Raw genomic sequence first — 15501 nt, forward strand, 5'->3', positions numbered from 1 at the left:
ATAAAACTGACGCTTTCCCCTATAGCTTCTACGTCTTGAGTGAATATGAATATTTCAGACATGAAAAAAATATAAATATATTTAACCATTTTAGCAGCTGCATGTAGAAACACTGACATTTGAGTGATGTTTTCTGTCAAAAATAACCTACTCTATGTAGAGAGCTAGAGCTGCAGTAGCAGCAACACAACAGAGATGCAGCAGGTCAGCGATGCAGCTGCCACGCAACACAGGCAGTATGTTCCTATTGTTAGGGGCTTCTGTTCAGCCTTGCTGCCATAAAAGCCTGAATGATTGCTGATATGATTTTATTTCCAGCAGGGTCTCTGTCTGTACAGACGACTTCTGAAGATATTTTAAAGAGACCACTGGATTCTTTCCCTCCTCTTGCCTGGTTTGGACAGTTAACTCAGTGAATCCTGGATAGTTTCAAAATTGTTGTTTGACAATAATTGAAGCTATTGTGCTCCTTGGAACACACAAAGCTACAGAAAAGGTTTTATAGATTCTGTCCTGGTCAATGCCTCACCAAAAAGTGTGCTAAAACACTTTCTGAATATATACACAATATGCAGTATACATGCAGGATTCTGTTCCCTCACAAATCAAACCTGCCTCTACTGAAAGGAGCTACAGCCTCTTTCAGACCACCATGGATTTTTGATAACCACTAGACTTCTCACAGCTGCCACTTGCAATACCTCTTGTCATCCAAGAAAAATCTCTAGCAGCCACGCCAAAATGAAAATAAGGCATTAGAGAGATGAAACAGGTGCTATTGGCTGGTTTATTCCATTCAGCTCTGCAGATTGTGGTCCATCACAGCAGATGAGAGTTAGATTTTTTCCTCACTTGGAATGAAAATAAAATGCAGAGGCTGTACGTATGTGTGTATGTGTGTGATTGTGTTGGTGACCCACCCTCTCTTTATTACCTTCCACCAGAATAAAATGCCGAGAGACTTGGACGATATGATGGATGTGTTGGCGACCGCCTCGTCTCAAACTGAAAACTGAGGGAAATGTAAGATGAGTCTCATTAAAATGTGACAGACTTTGCTGTGAGGAGGCCACATTGTTCCCCTGACTCTGTACTTCTTAAACAGGAGGGACTAGATTGAATTGAAATAGGAAGCTGCAGTACAGCAGCTTTTGAGAAATAACTGCAAACAGAGGTGAGTGCAGGTTGCAGCTACGAGAGAAATGTCCTCCTTCTCCTGCCTTCCAAGTCAAATCTGCAAGCAGAGAAGAATCCAGCCAATGTGATGCAAAGGGAATATTCAATGCACTTCACACTCACTGTAATAAAAATTAAATGTGCTTTAGATTGCGTTATTTGGTGCATAGCAGTGGATGCTGAGACATGACTCTTTGGAATCCAATCTTAGATCTATATTTATTATATCTGATGCATCATCCTCAATAAAAGAAACAGTTGAAGAAGAAAAAGTTAAGCAGGTTAATTTTAAACTTGATAATATCACTAGATATTTCCACTGTCTTTTTCAGTAAGTCTTTTCTGTCCAAGTTCTTTATGAATGTGGGGCACTTTGGAGGATAAAAGAAAAGAATGAAACAATTATGCACTGAGCAAAATAGGTTACAGTATCAAAATCTTCATGCATATGCATGCTGAAACTCTGTAAGTCACTTTGCAATTTAAATGCTGAGATGCATGTATTAAAAAGTGTGAAGACGTGTTGGGATTTCTTTTTTTAGCCATGCTGCTTGCATGGCACTGAGGATGTCAATGTTGACAACTGCATGTTGGCGTCAATGGCATTATAGTTTGTATAGATGGTTATGGTCCCTTAACTAGTGAGTCTATAAACTCCCCCCTAGCACCACCAGGTCAAGGTTTTCAATAATAATCCAGTAAAACATCTTGAAATCGACAACATAGATTGGGTTAAAAGTTTGGTACAGTGTTTTCCACGCTGTGTTGTACCAACTTGGTTGAGCCTTTAACTTTTCATCTAAAGACATCATCAAGTCAAAATTTCAATATCTCCAATACTTTAATTTATGTTCAATTTAAATGTATTTTAAGAACTGAATAAGAAACAGGGTGGTGTTTTCTTGGTCCACTTACACACATTGTGACCAACTACATATGCACATTAGTGGCCAATAGATCTCACATTGCTATGGTTGGGATACTTGAAACAAACTTTGTAGGAAGTGTTGTCCAACCTCTTCTAAAAGAAAACTGTCACTTTCAAAGGCAAGAAGAGAAAATCTGCAAATGAAACTGCTAATTTATGTGATAAACAGCTGGTGGCACTAATTCTCCCGTAAGGTAACATTAAAACATTGGAGATGATCGGTGTAACCAGATGACATAATGATAAAAGTATCAATCACACCTCAAATGGTGGACAACCATGCAGAAAGAAAATATGGTGGACAAATAACTGTCATGCTTTGCGCAACAGATATGCTCCCCAAAAACTGTTTCCACTGCACTCTGTCGCATTTTCATTTTATTCATACATCAGCTTTTCCACACCAGCCAAGTGCAAAAAGTTTTTGTAATGTTTTGACTAAAGCACACACTTTAGACAATCTCTCCTCAAAGATCTTTGTGGTGTATTTATACTCCACTGTACAGACAGTTGTGCAAATAAAGAAAAACACAGGGCTTGAGAGAATCGCTGTATTAAAGGGGACCTATTATGCAAAATGCACTTTTCCATGGTTTTCTATCAGTAGTATGTGTCCCTGGCGTGTCTACGGACCCCCCAAACATGAGAAAAGTCCATCCTCTCGTTCTTTTGCTTTCTCCACCTTTCAAGAAATGTGTGCTCAAACGAGCGGATTGGAGATTCGCCCCTGGTGACGTCAAGAAGGGCGATGCCCCTCCCCCCGGGTGGGTGACGCTCCCCGAGCTAGGTGTGTGTTCCGCCCTCTGAGTCCGTGTTGCAGACGGTATCGTTACTTCCCTCGCGAACACTGGCTTTCGGTAGAACAATGTCGAAGGTACAGCGAAACACAGTAGTTGCTTTGTTGTTGGCTGCACAAACCAACACAGGAGTCTTTTTTTAATCCCTACGCCCGAGGATCTGAAGACCCAGTGGATTAATTTTATTTTTGATGGAAATGTTCCCGCTCCAACTCCGAAAGTGTTGTACGTGTGTGCTAACCATTTCACCTCGGACTGCTTTCTCAACGAGGGCCAGGACAATGCAGGATTTGCTACAAGTCTCAAGATAAAGCTTGGATCAGTACTGACTGTCCGTGACCCAACTTTGAACTTCGGAGCTGTAAGTTTTACCATTTTATGTTGCTTTACTGTTTGTTCACGAGAGCCTGTTGCGTGTGTTGTTAGCATGGCAGCTAACGTGGCTAACGTTTAGCGTCGTCGACGCGCAGCCGGGTATAGCCGGGTACAGATTGTATGCAATTCTTCTGCTTGGTATCGCCGTGTGACATTGATTAGAGCCACTCTGTTAAATGTATTATACTTTAAAGGCGTTTTAGCTGTCTGTAAAGTCAAGCAGGTAAAATTCGGACTAAAAATAGGCTCTGTATTGATTAGCATAGGTGTCCGGGCTTGTTTATTAGTGCTGTGAAAGTTATTATTGAGAGTCATGCCTTATGATGGCCGTTTGAACGTTTATATCATGTTTACAGATACAGTGTCTGTAGGGAATATCTAGATAAGCACACAGTTAAGGGGATATGTCCAAGGGGATAGTCTATAATACACATTTTTTGCATCTTGCACATATAGTGAGCTATTTGCAGCATTTACAAGCTATCGACAACCCAGTTTACACATAATTGAGAGCATCTGTTATCATTCTTGCACTGTTTGCAGCTGTTGCCATGACTACACATTTGAGGAGATGTTGGTGTAACCTCTGTTTCCTCTGTTCAGGCCATCTATACAGCTTCCTGCAACAAGGGGTGTTGCATGCCAGACTGACCCACTGCAGGCACACAGTTATCCTTGAAGAGTCTTCAGCCTCACATCAGAAGTACAGGTCTGTAGCCATCTGAAGTGCATCTACTTTTGATAAACCTAACAGTCATTTATCAGTCTTGGAATAATGTGCAGGTAAATGAAGCTGTGGTTACTTACAACTTGTGAGAGTGTGTAGGCTAAGGTTTCTGTCATCATCTGTCACCTGGCTGCCATGTACTACAATGAAAATGCTGACCGACCACAAGCCCAAACAAAAGAAGGTGAACCACTGTTCAAGGTCCAATTTCCAAAAGCCATGAAGGGAGAATGCAGAGCTAAACCAATTAAGACTGGGCTGACATTCTATAAGTGTTATATTATTTTATTTTTCAACCAAAAAATGTTTTGTACACATTGTATTAAATATTGCACATATAATGTTATGACAGTTCCATCAACAACAAAATACAGTAAAGAAAATATCAGGAGGTTAGAAACAGACTTTCAAGCATTGTTTTGTAAAAAAAAAAAAAAGTGAAAAATGTAAAAAAAAAAAAAAAAATCTTTTGTGTTTTATCAAACAGGGAATGTGGTGGACCTCATATTTGAAAAAGTCTTTGTGACCTGGGACCATACACAGAAGCTGCTTTGGCCATCCCCATCCCAGAGGATCTCACTGCACAGTTCGAGCGGCCTGAGAAGGAGGAGGTCATATCCAGCTCTGTGTCCCGGTTCTATCATGGGCCAGTCTAAAGCCCACGTACCGGCCTGTGGCGTCAGGAAACACGGCATGGATGTGTAGGACCACGCAGGCTGGAATGACGACCCAGATTCTGCAACCAAGGAAGCCCCAGCACCAGCTCACAAAGCTCCTATAGGCTAGATACCTGTACTGACTAAAACAACTGGACAGGGCATTTAGTCTTGCAAACATATATCTATGTTGTGTCTCACAATTTTTTATATGGATCCAGTGAATCCTACAGTTTTTTTTTTATTATCACTGATTATACCTGCCTCATTTGATGTAAATAAATGCTTGATTGTTACTAAAGAAATGACTCCTCTGAATTCATATATCATATGCACACTATCTGCTGATAGAAGAACTTTACAAATCAAAGAGCAGCTAAACTAATTTATTTGAGTGTGTGTTACTCTATTTGTGGTGTGTTATTACCATTGTAAAATTATGTGCACTGAAGTAAAACAAGACTGCCTAACATCTTTTATTTAGATTGAAACTATGTTTTTACAAAGAAGCAAAACATACTGGTGTATTCCTCTCAACTGTAAAGGACCGTAGTCAGTGCGGTACATGTTGCAGGCATTCTGGAGGGAGTACATAATGAGGCAGAGCGGCTCCAACCCAGGACGGCCGACCGTACATGGTAAATCTTCCTCGATCTCCCATAGCTGTCTGGTAACCTATAGTGAATTGCAAATGGGACATTCTATGGTTTATTATAAATGTAATGTAATCAAAACAAATTAATGATTAGTTTGTCTAGTGAGAATGTTACCTGTGGTATCTCCTAGCAGCAGATATTCTCAGCTTCTGTGGGCATGGTTGCACAGTTTCCACAGGAGCACCTGTCCAAAATATATAACAGATATAACCGAGGTAATTTATAACATGTCACTTATTGCATATAATGTGGAGCTTGACAACAGTGTAGTGTAGGAAACTGCCCAGTTTAGTCTTTGACTAAAGATTACTGTTGCTGTCAGACATGTTTATGCTGATTTACAGCTTTTACTGTAAAACACAAAATAAATTTACTACATAAAGGAAGATGTCATGATGAGCATCTCTGCTCAAAACATGGAGAAAAATGATTTACTTTGTCAGCACCTATTAAAATATCTGAATAGTACTGACATTGAACACCTGTAGCAGTCTACATACAACAAACATTTTCATAGACTGTAAAAGTATATCTAAGGAGGCATGACAGATAACTACATTACACTATTCACAATAGTGCTTATTTACCAAAAGAGCTCCCAGTAATGACGAGACAGTAACAGTTAGCATTAGCTACCTAGCTACATGTTAGTAACTGTGTGCCAGCTCTCATCAACAAACTGAAAATGTAATGTCAAAATACACAAAATTGGTTACCAACCATTCAGAAACGTCCTGCTGCAGTTGTAGAGTTTGAACTTCTTCAGCAGCCTCTCCCTCTGGCTCAGATTCTGGATAAAAGTCGTGTGGTTGAACCAAATCGCTACCGACGCCAGGTCGCTGGTCACGGTCACCGTAAACATTAGAGCACGGTGCCAGAAGCCCGAACGGCAGCCCCTTCCGGAAAGGGGCGTGGTCAGGCACAGCTCATTGCATTTAAAGCTACAGACACAGAAACAGCCTGTTCTGAACAGGGCTGAAAAAGAGGGGTTTACAGGCATGCTGAAATATAGGATCGGAGTGGATTTTTTAGCAAAAAGCTTCAAATACATGCTTTGGGGACCTCTGAGACTTATTCAAACTTGTTGAAAAGGAGCATAATATGTCCCCTTTAAGAGGATGTTCTTATCAGACTGTCGGTTTCAGGCAGTTGAACAAATTGTCCACCAAATCCAATGTCGGAAATGTTGGAGGAAGGGGTCAGGACAATCTGACAAACACTTAGCATACTGATCCGTATTGGAAGTAGATTGCTTTAAAAACTGACCCTCTTTGCAGTTTGAGGTGTCCTGTCAACAGTTTTATGGGCATCTCTTTTATAAAGGCAGCCTACTGGGAAGAAGGGAAGGTATTACTGTTTTGTTTTTTTTTGTTTTTTTGCAGTAATGTGGATGGCCACATGGAGTCTGACACTGACAACCTTACCTACCGCTCTTAATATATCAGGGCCAAATAACTAAGACTAATCACATCTCCCTCTTCAACTGTATTCTGAGTTTAGAGCTGGTTACATGTCAGTATATTGAAGCCTTGCTGTACACTGCAGTCTGTTATCCTGCTCATCTTTATTCTTTAAATATTGTTCCCTTGAAGCATTGCAAGGCTATGGCTCTTAATCCATCACCATCCTCCACAGATCCCACATCCTGCAGTGTTCAACCTACTGTCTGTCAAAACCCTGGCTGATAAATGACTACGCCCTATGCATGCTCAGAAAACAAAGTGAGGAAGGATGGGCAAATGGAGAAAGAAAGAGGAAAGGAGGAGAGTTGTGGATTAGAGGTACTTTTTGACAGTTTGAACAATGGCCTGGAGGGCTCCCTGGAAAAACACTTTGCACTAAAACATCCCCATTTAGCTTTTCATTTTCACACTGTATGTCTGCAGCTCTGACCCCTCAGCAAACAAAGTGGGGGACCTCTGGTTAGCTTCCAAGACCAGAAGCTGTCAAAGCACATCTCAGGATTGGACAATAGGCCACAGCTTCCTTGTGAAGAGGAAAGGAATCTAACACTTCAGCCTCTGTGGTGCCGCACATTCTCTGTGCCTCTGCCTGACCACTCATCCCAGCTCACAGGAAAGTGAAGATATATTTTTCCATTGTTTCGCCAGATCTCCGGCCTTAAATGCAGCCTGTCACACGGGGAGCAGCTGCTGGTGAAAACATATGCCAAACCTTGGTTTAAATGTATATAATTTCCTCTGCCTGTTTTCCTGCAGCTCACCTCCTCCCCCTATTTAAAGCCACACATTAGCAAAACTGTTCGTGATTGCGGACTCTGTGTTTTGGAGTTGACAAATTGATTATGGTTGATTTGCACCTAGAGGTGATACAGGGCGAGACAAAGAAAGAGATCAAGGGGTGAATTTTCTGAGAGGAGAGGCAGGCCACGGCGGGCAAGGTCATAACTCATTGGTTATTCCTCTGAGAAAGCCAACGGCAAACACTGCAACAACAGGCGCATGGTTGTGGTGATTCAGCTCTGACCAGTGAACCCACCCCATGAAAAGTTTTGTAACGTCTTAGTCTTGGAGCCTGCATTTATTTATATGTGTGTGTGTGTGTGTGTGTGTGTGTGTGTGTGTTTGTGTGTGTACTCACTGTTTGCAGTCTGTGCCACACCAAAAAACAATCACAGTTCTATCGAGTTATTGGAGTCAGAGGGGACCTGGTGGTGTGTGCTCCTTTGCCCTTAGAGTAACTGGAAGTGAGGATGATTGAATTATCTCTAGGCAGAGAGGAACATACAGGAGTGGGTATGTTCAGATACTGAGGGGCCTGAGACGATGGAAACAAACTCAACTCTCCAGCTGGATTGATCTCAGGCTGCTCTGTAATTGCATTGGGAAAGTAGGAAATTCCCTGATATCATAGGTGGCATCAGGTTCTGTTATGTGCTCACATTTTAGTCAATTGTGGAGTTTGGTGTAGGGCTCCGAGCATTGATTGATCTGTTACGCAGCCTTTGATCTGTTATTTTGTGACAATACATTTGATGACATTAAAGGCTCTGTGGCCTCAATATTACTTCCTCTGTGTGTATGAGCCAGGCCTGTCTGACAGCTCATACAGACCCAGCAGTACCCTTCAGACTTTCAGTCAGACACACAGAGACAGAATTGACCATTTATAGCAAATAGTTAGAGGAAACAGACAGATATGTGGATTCTCCTGAGAACGAATCCAACCCTAGTAAACACACTGTCAAGACTTCAATTTAGATTTTTTAAAAAAGAAACAGATTCTGTTAATTTATGTCACATTTACAGTTTGAAAGGAAGTGAAAAGAAAAAAATGATTGTTCTCACCTTTCCATCCAGTGGTAACCTGCCTTTTCCACCACAGATGCCAGCGTTACTTTTCCCACAACTTTCCTGGTGTGGTCAGACCTGAAGACCTGCCCAAATATGCCCTGGATGAATTTGGACACAGCTGGCTATTGACGTCTGAACTCATCTGGTAAGTTACTTGATTTCTTATTAGTTTTCTTAAACGTTTCTGCCATTCAAGTTGTTCAGTCAACACATGTAGATAAGTCCTTTAGAGGTGTGTTCCATGAGTAAAATGTTTTTTGGGATGTAAGTGATTCATTTCTGTTGCAATAGAGAAGCAAGCCATTGGCACAAAATAGCAGCAGGGCTGACTGACCACACCGCATCCAGCGTTCGTATTACATCCATGTTGAAAAGTTGGGGACTTGAGGGACTTTTCAAAGCTATTCGACTGTCAGACAAACAGTTCAGCCAGAGACCAATTGGCCTTTTAGTGGGCCATTTCTTGCAGTTGTAAAAACTCCCACATGTAAGCATTGGTTGTTCAGTGGTAGAATTCTCGCCTGCCACGCGGGAGGCCCGGGTTCAATTCCCGGCCAATGCATTGCATCTGACTTAGTTTATAGCACCGTACTACTCATGGCTAAGGCCAACCTTTGCTCTCCAAGCCGTCTGTGCTCTAGGTTCCACATGATGACAGTAGTTGAAGTAATCTTTGTTGACACACCAGCGCTCTAGTGCCGACTTTGTACCTGCGTTTCCTTGTATCCAAGCGGCTTCATCAGTTCTTATGTATTGGTCTCTCTAGTACGCACTAGTCTGACCAAGAAAGTGGAGTAGGACCCAGGTATTTACCTCTTGTGGGTGGGTCCACCAAAGTACCTGTGAAAGTACTGGTTTCACCTGACCATTGTTGTGGTCTCATGTGGACGACCGTCGTTATGGTCAGGTGACCCTGTTGTTATCCCGTGTGAACGACACTCGTTAGGTTCAGGTGAGCCCCTGGTGGATGACGATCGTTGAGAGTCGTCTGAGGTTATGTTGTTGACTCTCCTGGGTAACGATGAAAGGGCGACATTGTAGATGGAAGTCCAACTCGGATAGCCACAAGTTTTCAGGGCTCCCTTTAGATGTTTATGTTCTTCTGCTTGGGCCCGAGTGGAGGTTGGTATGTTGTCAGCCCTGTGTTGCAGGGTTCTGATAACACCCATTTTGTGCTCCAGTGGATGATGTGAGTCAAAGAGTAGGTATCGGTCTGTGTGCGTGGGCTTCCTGTATACCCCAATGTGGAGGCTCCTGTCCTCAGCAAGGTGGACGTCACAGTCAAGGAAAGGGAGGTGGTTGTCTTTGACATCCTCTCTTGTGAAATTTATGTTCTTGTCCACTGAGTTGATGTGCTGGGTAAAGGCTTGTAGATCTTGTGTTTTAGTCTTTACAACTTGACAACTTGTCTTTTGTGTCTGCATTACATTGAGAGATCTTTTCCATTTTACCCATCTAGTCCGACCGTGTTGCAGGCCTCGTTGGCGCAGTAGGCAGCGCGTCAGTCTCATAATCTGAAGGTCGTGAGTTCGAGCCTCACACGGGGCATCCTTTTGCTGCACAGGTGCTTTTTCTGGACTGGTGGGAAGTCATGTACACTGTACACGGTGTAGGTGTAGCAGTGGGAAAGGAAAGGAAAGGGAAGAATGGCAAAACACAGTCAAGGTACCCACATTGATAGCAACAATTTTCAACAACCAACATCCTCTCATAGGTAAATGTACTTTATCTGGAGGAAACGGTTGGGTGTGCGGACAACTAGGTTTCAGTTGTTTGTTGCGTTCGTTCGCGCAGCGGTACACTAAATTGTTCATGTGAGCATTGGTGGTTCAGTGGTAGAATTCTCGCCTGCCACGCGGGAGGCCCGGGTTCGATTCCCGGCCAATGCAACCTACCTTTTCATCTGTTTGTGTTTGATACCCCTACAGGGCAACACACTTTTTGGGATAATTGTACAGTGTGGTAGCAAAGCATGTTTTGGAACAATGGGCTTTTAAATATGAGTTACACAACTGTAATGTGCAGATGCCACAAACAGCAACATGGGACATGCCTTTTGCTGCACATGTGCATTTTCTGGACTGGTGTGAAGTCATGTATAATGTGCACTGTGTAGATGCAGCAGTGGGAAAGGAAAAAGAAGAATGGCAAAACACAGTCAAGGTTTCCACATTGTCCACAACAATATTCAGGTGTTCTTCTACCTTCAGACATTGATTGACTGGTGCTAAGGGGCCCAAAGAGTGACTTGTTGGTGAGAGATTCTTAAACTTCCATGTCTTGGTTTTCCAAGTGTGGAGTCCTTATTAAGGCCATTGTATTCACTCGATTCGTTAGGGCTCGTGGATGTTGTCACAACAGATGTTAAGAGTCGTTGGGCCACCTGAGGCCAAGAATAAACGACAACAATATTCAGGTGGTCTTCTGCCCTCAGACGTTGATTGACTGGTGTTAAGGGGCCCAAAGAGTGAGTTGTTGGTGAGAGATTTTCAAACATCCAGGTCTTAGTTTTCCAAGTGTGGGGTCCTTATTAAGGCTATTGCTGTCACTGGGTTCGTTAAGGCTCCTGTATTTTCTCACAACAGATGTTAAGAGTTGTTGGGCAAAATTGGGGAAAATTTTAAAGTGTGGTAACAAAATATATATTTTGGAACAATGGGCTTTTATACAAGAATTACACAACTGCAGTGTACCAATACCACAAACAGAAGCACAGACAAACTTACAGAAATGGTGGGAAACCCACCACCCTTCCAATTTGACGCTAGATAGGTGTTGACTGAGGGACTCTACAAAACTATGTGACTATCAGACAAACAGTTCAGCCAGAGACTGCTGGCCCTTTTAATGGGCCTTTTGGTGCAGTTGTAAAAATTCCCACATGTAAGCATTGGTTGTTCAGTGGTAGAATTCTCGCCTGCCACACGGGAGGCCCGGGCTCAATTCCCGGCCAATGCATTGCATCTGACTTAGTTTATAGCACCGTGCTACTCATGGCTAAGGCCAACCTTTGCTCTCCAAGCCGTCTGTGCTCTAGGTTCCACATGATGACAGTAGTTGAAGTAGTCTTTGTTGACACACCAGCGGACTTTGTACCTGCGTTTCCTTGTTTCCTTGTATCCAAGCGGCTTCATCAGTTCTTATGTATTGGTCTCTCTAGTACGCACTAGTCTGACCAAGAAAGTGGAGTAGGACCCAGGTATTTACCTCTTGTGGGTGGGTCCACCAAAGTACCTGTGAAAGTACTGGTTTCACCTGACCATTGTTGTGGTCTCATGTGGACGACCGTCGTTATGGTCAGGTGACCCTGTTGTTATCCCGTGTGAACGACACTCGTTAGGTTCAGGTGAGCCCCTGGTGGATGACGATCGTTGAGAGTCGTCTGAGGTTATGTTGTTGACTCTCCTGGGTAACGATGAAAGGGCGACATTGTAGATGGAAGTCCAACTCGGATAGCCACAAGTTTTCAGGGCTCCCTTTAGATGTTTATGTTCTTCTGCTTGGGCCCGAGTGGAGGTTGGTATGTTGTCAGCCCTGTGTTGCAGGGTTCTGATAACACCCATTTTGTGCTCCAGTGGATGATGTGAGTCAAAGAGTAGGTATCGGTCTGTGTGCGTGGGCTTCCTGTATACCCCAATGTGGAGGCTCCTGTCCTCAGCAAGGTGGACGTCACAGTCAAGGAAAGGGAGGTGGTTGTCTTTGACATCCTCTCTTGTGAAATTTATGTTCTTGTCCACTGAGTTGATGTGTTGGGTAAAGGCTTGTAGATCTTGTGTTTTAGTCTTTACAACTTGACAACTTGTCTTTTGTGTCTGCATTACATTGAGAGATCTTTTCAATTTTACCCATCTAGTCCGACCGTGTTGCAGGCCTCGTTGGCGCAGTAGGCAGCGCGTCAGTCTCATAATCTGAAGGTCGTGAGTTCGAGCCTCACACGGGGCATCCTTTTGCTGCACAGGTGCTTTTTCTGGACTGGTGGGAAGTCATGTACACTGTACACGGTGTAGGTGTAGCAGTGGGAAAGGAAAGGAAAGGGAAGAATGGCAAAACACAGTCAAGGTACCCACATTGATAGCAACAATTTTCAACAACCAACATCCTCTCATAGGTAAATGTACTTTATCTGGAGGAAACGGTTGGGTGTGCGGACAACTAGGTTTCAGTTGTTTGTTGCGTTCGTTCGCGCAGCGGTACACTAAATTGGTCATGTGAGCATTGGTGGTTCAGTGGTAGAATTCTCGCCTGCCACGCGGGAGGCCCGGGTTCGATTCCCGGCCAATGCAACCTACCTTTTCATCTGTTTGTGTTTGATACCCCTACAGGGCAACACACTTTTTGGGATAATTGTACAGTGTGGTAGCAAAGCATGTTTTGGAACAATGGGCTTTTAAATATGAGTTACACAACTGTAATGTGCAGATGCCACAAACAGCAACATGGGACATGCCTTTTGCTGCACATGTGCATTTTCTGGACTGGTGTGAAGTCATGTATAATGTGCACTGTGTAGATGCAGCAGTGGGAAAGGAAAAAGAAGAATGGCAAAACACAGTCAAGGTTTCCACATTGTCCACAACAATATTCAGGTGTTCTTCTACCTTCAGACATTGATTGACTGGTGCTAAGGGGCCCAAAGAGTGACTTGTTGGTGAGAGATTCTTAAACTTCCATGTCTTGGTTTTCCAAGTGTGGAGTCCTTATTAAGGCCATTGTATTCACTCGATTCGTTAGGGCTCGTGGATGTTGTCACAACAGATGTTAAGAGTCGTTGGGCCACCTGAGGCCAAGGATAAACGACAACAATATTCAGGTGGTCTTCTGCCCTCAGACGTTGATTGACTGGTGTTAAGGGGCCCAAAGAGTGAGTTGTTGGTGAGAGATTTTCAAACATCCAGGTCTTAGTTTTCCAAGTGTGGGGTCCTTATTAAGGCTATTGCTGTCACTGGGTTCGTTAAGGCTCCTGTATTTTCTCACAACAGATGTTAAGAGTTGTTGGGCAAAATTGGGGAAAATTTTAAAGTGTGGTAACAAAATATATATTTTGGAACAATGGGCTTTTATACAAGAATTACACAACTGCAGTGTACCAATACCACAAACAGAAGCACAGACAAACTTACAGAAATGGTGGGAAACCCACCACCCTTCCAATTTGACGCTAGATAGGTGTTGACTGAGGGACTCTACAAAACTATGTGACTATCGGACAAACAGTTCAGCCAGAGACTGCTGGCCCTTTTAATGGGCCTTTTGGTGCAGTTGTAAAAATTCCCACATGTAAGCATTGGTTGTTCAGTGGTAGAATTCTCGCCTGCCACACGGGAGGCCCGGGTTCAATTCCCGGCCAATGCATTGCATCTGACTTAGTTTATAGCACCGTGCTACTCATGGCTAAGGCCAACCTTTGCTCTCCAAGCCGTCTGTGCTCTAGGTTCCACATGATGACAGTAGTTGAAGTAGTCTTTGTTGACACACCAGCGGACTTTGTACCTGCGTTTCCTTGTTTCCTTGTATCCAAGCGGCTTCATCAGTTCTTATGTATTGGTCTCTCTAGTACGCACTAGTCTGACCAAGAAAGTGGAGTAGGACCCAGGTATTTACCTCTTGTGGGTGGGTCCACCAAAGTACCTGTGAAAGTACTGGTTTCACCTGACCATTGTTGTGGTCTCATGTGGACGACCGTCGTTATGGTCAGGTGACCCTGTTGTTATCCCGTGTGAACGACACTCGTTAGGTTCAGGTGAGCCCCTGGTGGATGACGATCGTTGAGAGTCGTCTGAGGTTATGTTGTTGACTCTCCTGGGTAACGATGAAAGGGCGACATTGTAGATGGAAGTCCAACTCGGATAGCCACAAGTTTTCAGGGCTCCCTTTAGATGTTTATGTTCTTCTGCTTGGGCCCGAGTGGAGGTTGGTATGTTGTCAGCCCTGTGTTGCAGGGTTCTGATAACACCCATTTTGTGCTCCAGTGGATGATGTGAGTCAAAGAGTAGGTATCGGTCTGTGTGCGTGGGCTTCCTGTATACCCCAATGTGGAGGCTCCTGTCCTCAGCAAGGTGGACGTCACAGTCAAGGAAAGGGAGGTGGTTGTCTTTGACATCCTCTCTTGTGAAATTTATGTTCTTGTCCACTGAGTTGATGTGTTGGGTAAAGGCTTGTAGATCTTGTGTTTTAGTCTTTACAACTTGACAACTTGTCTTTTGTGTCTGCATTACATTGAGAGATCTTTTCAATTTTACCCATCTAGTCCGACCGTGTTGCAGGCCTCGTTGGCGCAGTAGGCAGCGCGTCAGTCTCATAATCTGAAGGTCGTGAGTTCGAGCCTCACACGGGGCATCCTTTTGCTGCACAGGTGCTTTTTCTGGACTGGTGGGAAGTCATGTACACTGTACACGGTGTAGGTGTAGCAGTGGGAAAGGAAAGGAAAGGGAAGAATGGCAAAACACAGTCAAGGTACCCACATTGATAGCAATAATTTTCAACAACCAACATCCTCTCATAGGTAAATGTACTTTATCTGGAGGAAACGGTTGGGTGTGCGGACAACTAGGTTTCAGTTGTTTGTTGCGTTCGTTCGCGCAGCGGTACACTAAATTGGTCATGTGAGCATTGGTGGTTCAGTGGTAGAATTCTCGCCTGCCACGCGGGAGGCCCGGGTTCGATTCCCGGCCAATGCAACCTACCTTTTCATCTGTTTGTGTTTGATACCCCTACAGGGCAACACACTTTTTGGGATAATTGTACAGTGTGGTAGCAAAACATGTTTTGGAACAATGGGCTTTTAAATATGAGTTACACAACTGTAATGTGCAGATGCCACAAACAGCAACATGGGACATGCCTTTTGCTGCACATGTGCATTTTCTGGACTG

The 15501-nt window shown here is 43.6% G+C and overlaps 1 long non-coding RNA gene and 9 other non-coding genes across 10 annotated transcripts; 9 read left to right on the top strand and 1 right to left on the bottom strand.

Moving 5' to 3' along the window:
- Window positions 1–5233: 5233 nt before the first annotated feature.
- Window positions 5234–6152, bottom strand: LOC130177697 (uncharacterized). Its single transcript, XR_008829045.1, has 3 exons — window positions 6036–6152; window positions 5430–5499; window positions 5234–5334 (listed from the first exon to the last, which is right to left on the bottom strand). It is a non-coding gene; the product is annotated as an uncharacterized LOC130177697 (long non-coding RNA).
- Window positions 6153–9120: 2968 nt separating this feature from the next.
- trnag-gcc (transfer RNA glycine (anticodon GCC)) lies at window positions 9121–9191 on the top strand. The gene has a single exon. It is a non-coding gene; the product is annotated as a tRNA-Gly (tRNA).
- Window positions 9192–10104: 913 nt separating this feature from the next.
- trnam-cau (transfer RNA methionine (anticodon CAU)) lies at window positions 10105–10177 on the top strand. The gene has a single exon. It is a non-coding gene; the product is annotated as a tRNA-Met (tRNA).
- A 270-nt stretch (window positions 10178–10447) lies between these two features.
- Window positions 10448–10518, top strand: trnag-gcc (transfer RNA glycine (anticodon GCC)). The gene has a single exon. It is a non-coding gene; the product is annotated as a tRNA-Gly (tRNA).
- A 998-nt stretch (window positions 10519–11516) lies between these two features.
- On the top strand, window positions 11517–11587 carry trnag-gcc (transfer RNA glycine (anticodon GCC)). The gene has a single exon. It is a non-coding gene; the product is annotated as a tRNA-Gly (tRNA).
- A 911-nt stretch (window positions 11588–12498) lies between these two features.
- Window positions 12499–12571, top strand: trnam-cau (transfer RNA methionine (anticodon CAU)). Its single transcript has one exon. It is a non-coding gene; the product is annotated as a tRNA-Met (tRNA).
- A 270-nt stretch (window positions 12572–12841) lies between these two features.
- On the top strand, window positions 12842–12912 carry trnag-gcc (transfer RNA glycine (anticodon GCC)). The gene has a single exon. It is a non-coding gene; the product is annotated as a tRNA-Gly (tRNA).
- Window positions 12913–13910: 998 nt separating this feature from the next.
- trnag-gcc (transfer RNA glycine (anticodon GCC)) lies at window positions 13911–13981 on the top strand. The gene has a single exon. It is a non-coding gene; the product is annotated as a tRNA-Gly (tRNA).
- Window positions 13982–14892: 911 nt separating this feature from the next.
- Window positions 14893–14965, top strand: trnam-cau (transfer RNA methionine (anticodon CAU)). Its single transcript has one exon. It is a non-coding gene; the product is annotated as a tRNA-Met (tRNA).
- A 270-nt stretch (window positions 14966–15235) lies between these two features.
- trnag-gcc (transfer RNA glycine (anticodon GCC)) lies at window positions 15236–15306 on the top strand. The gene has a single exon. It is a non-coding gene; the product is annotated as a tRNA-Gly (tRNA).
- The last annotated feature ends 195 nt before the right edge of the window (window positions 15307–15501 follow it).

The sequence above is a fragment of the Seriola aureovittata genome, chromosome 11 (assembly GCF_021018895.1).
Source record: "Seriola aureovittata isolate HTS-2021-v1 ecotype China chromosome 11, ASM2101889v1, whole genome shotgun sequence".
Classification (NCBI taxonomy): domain Eukaryota; kingdom Metazoa; phylum Chordata; class Actinopteri; order Carangiformes; family Carangidae; genus Seriola; species Seriola aureovittata.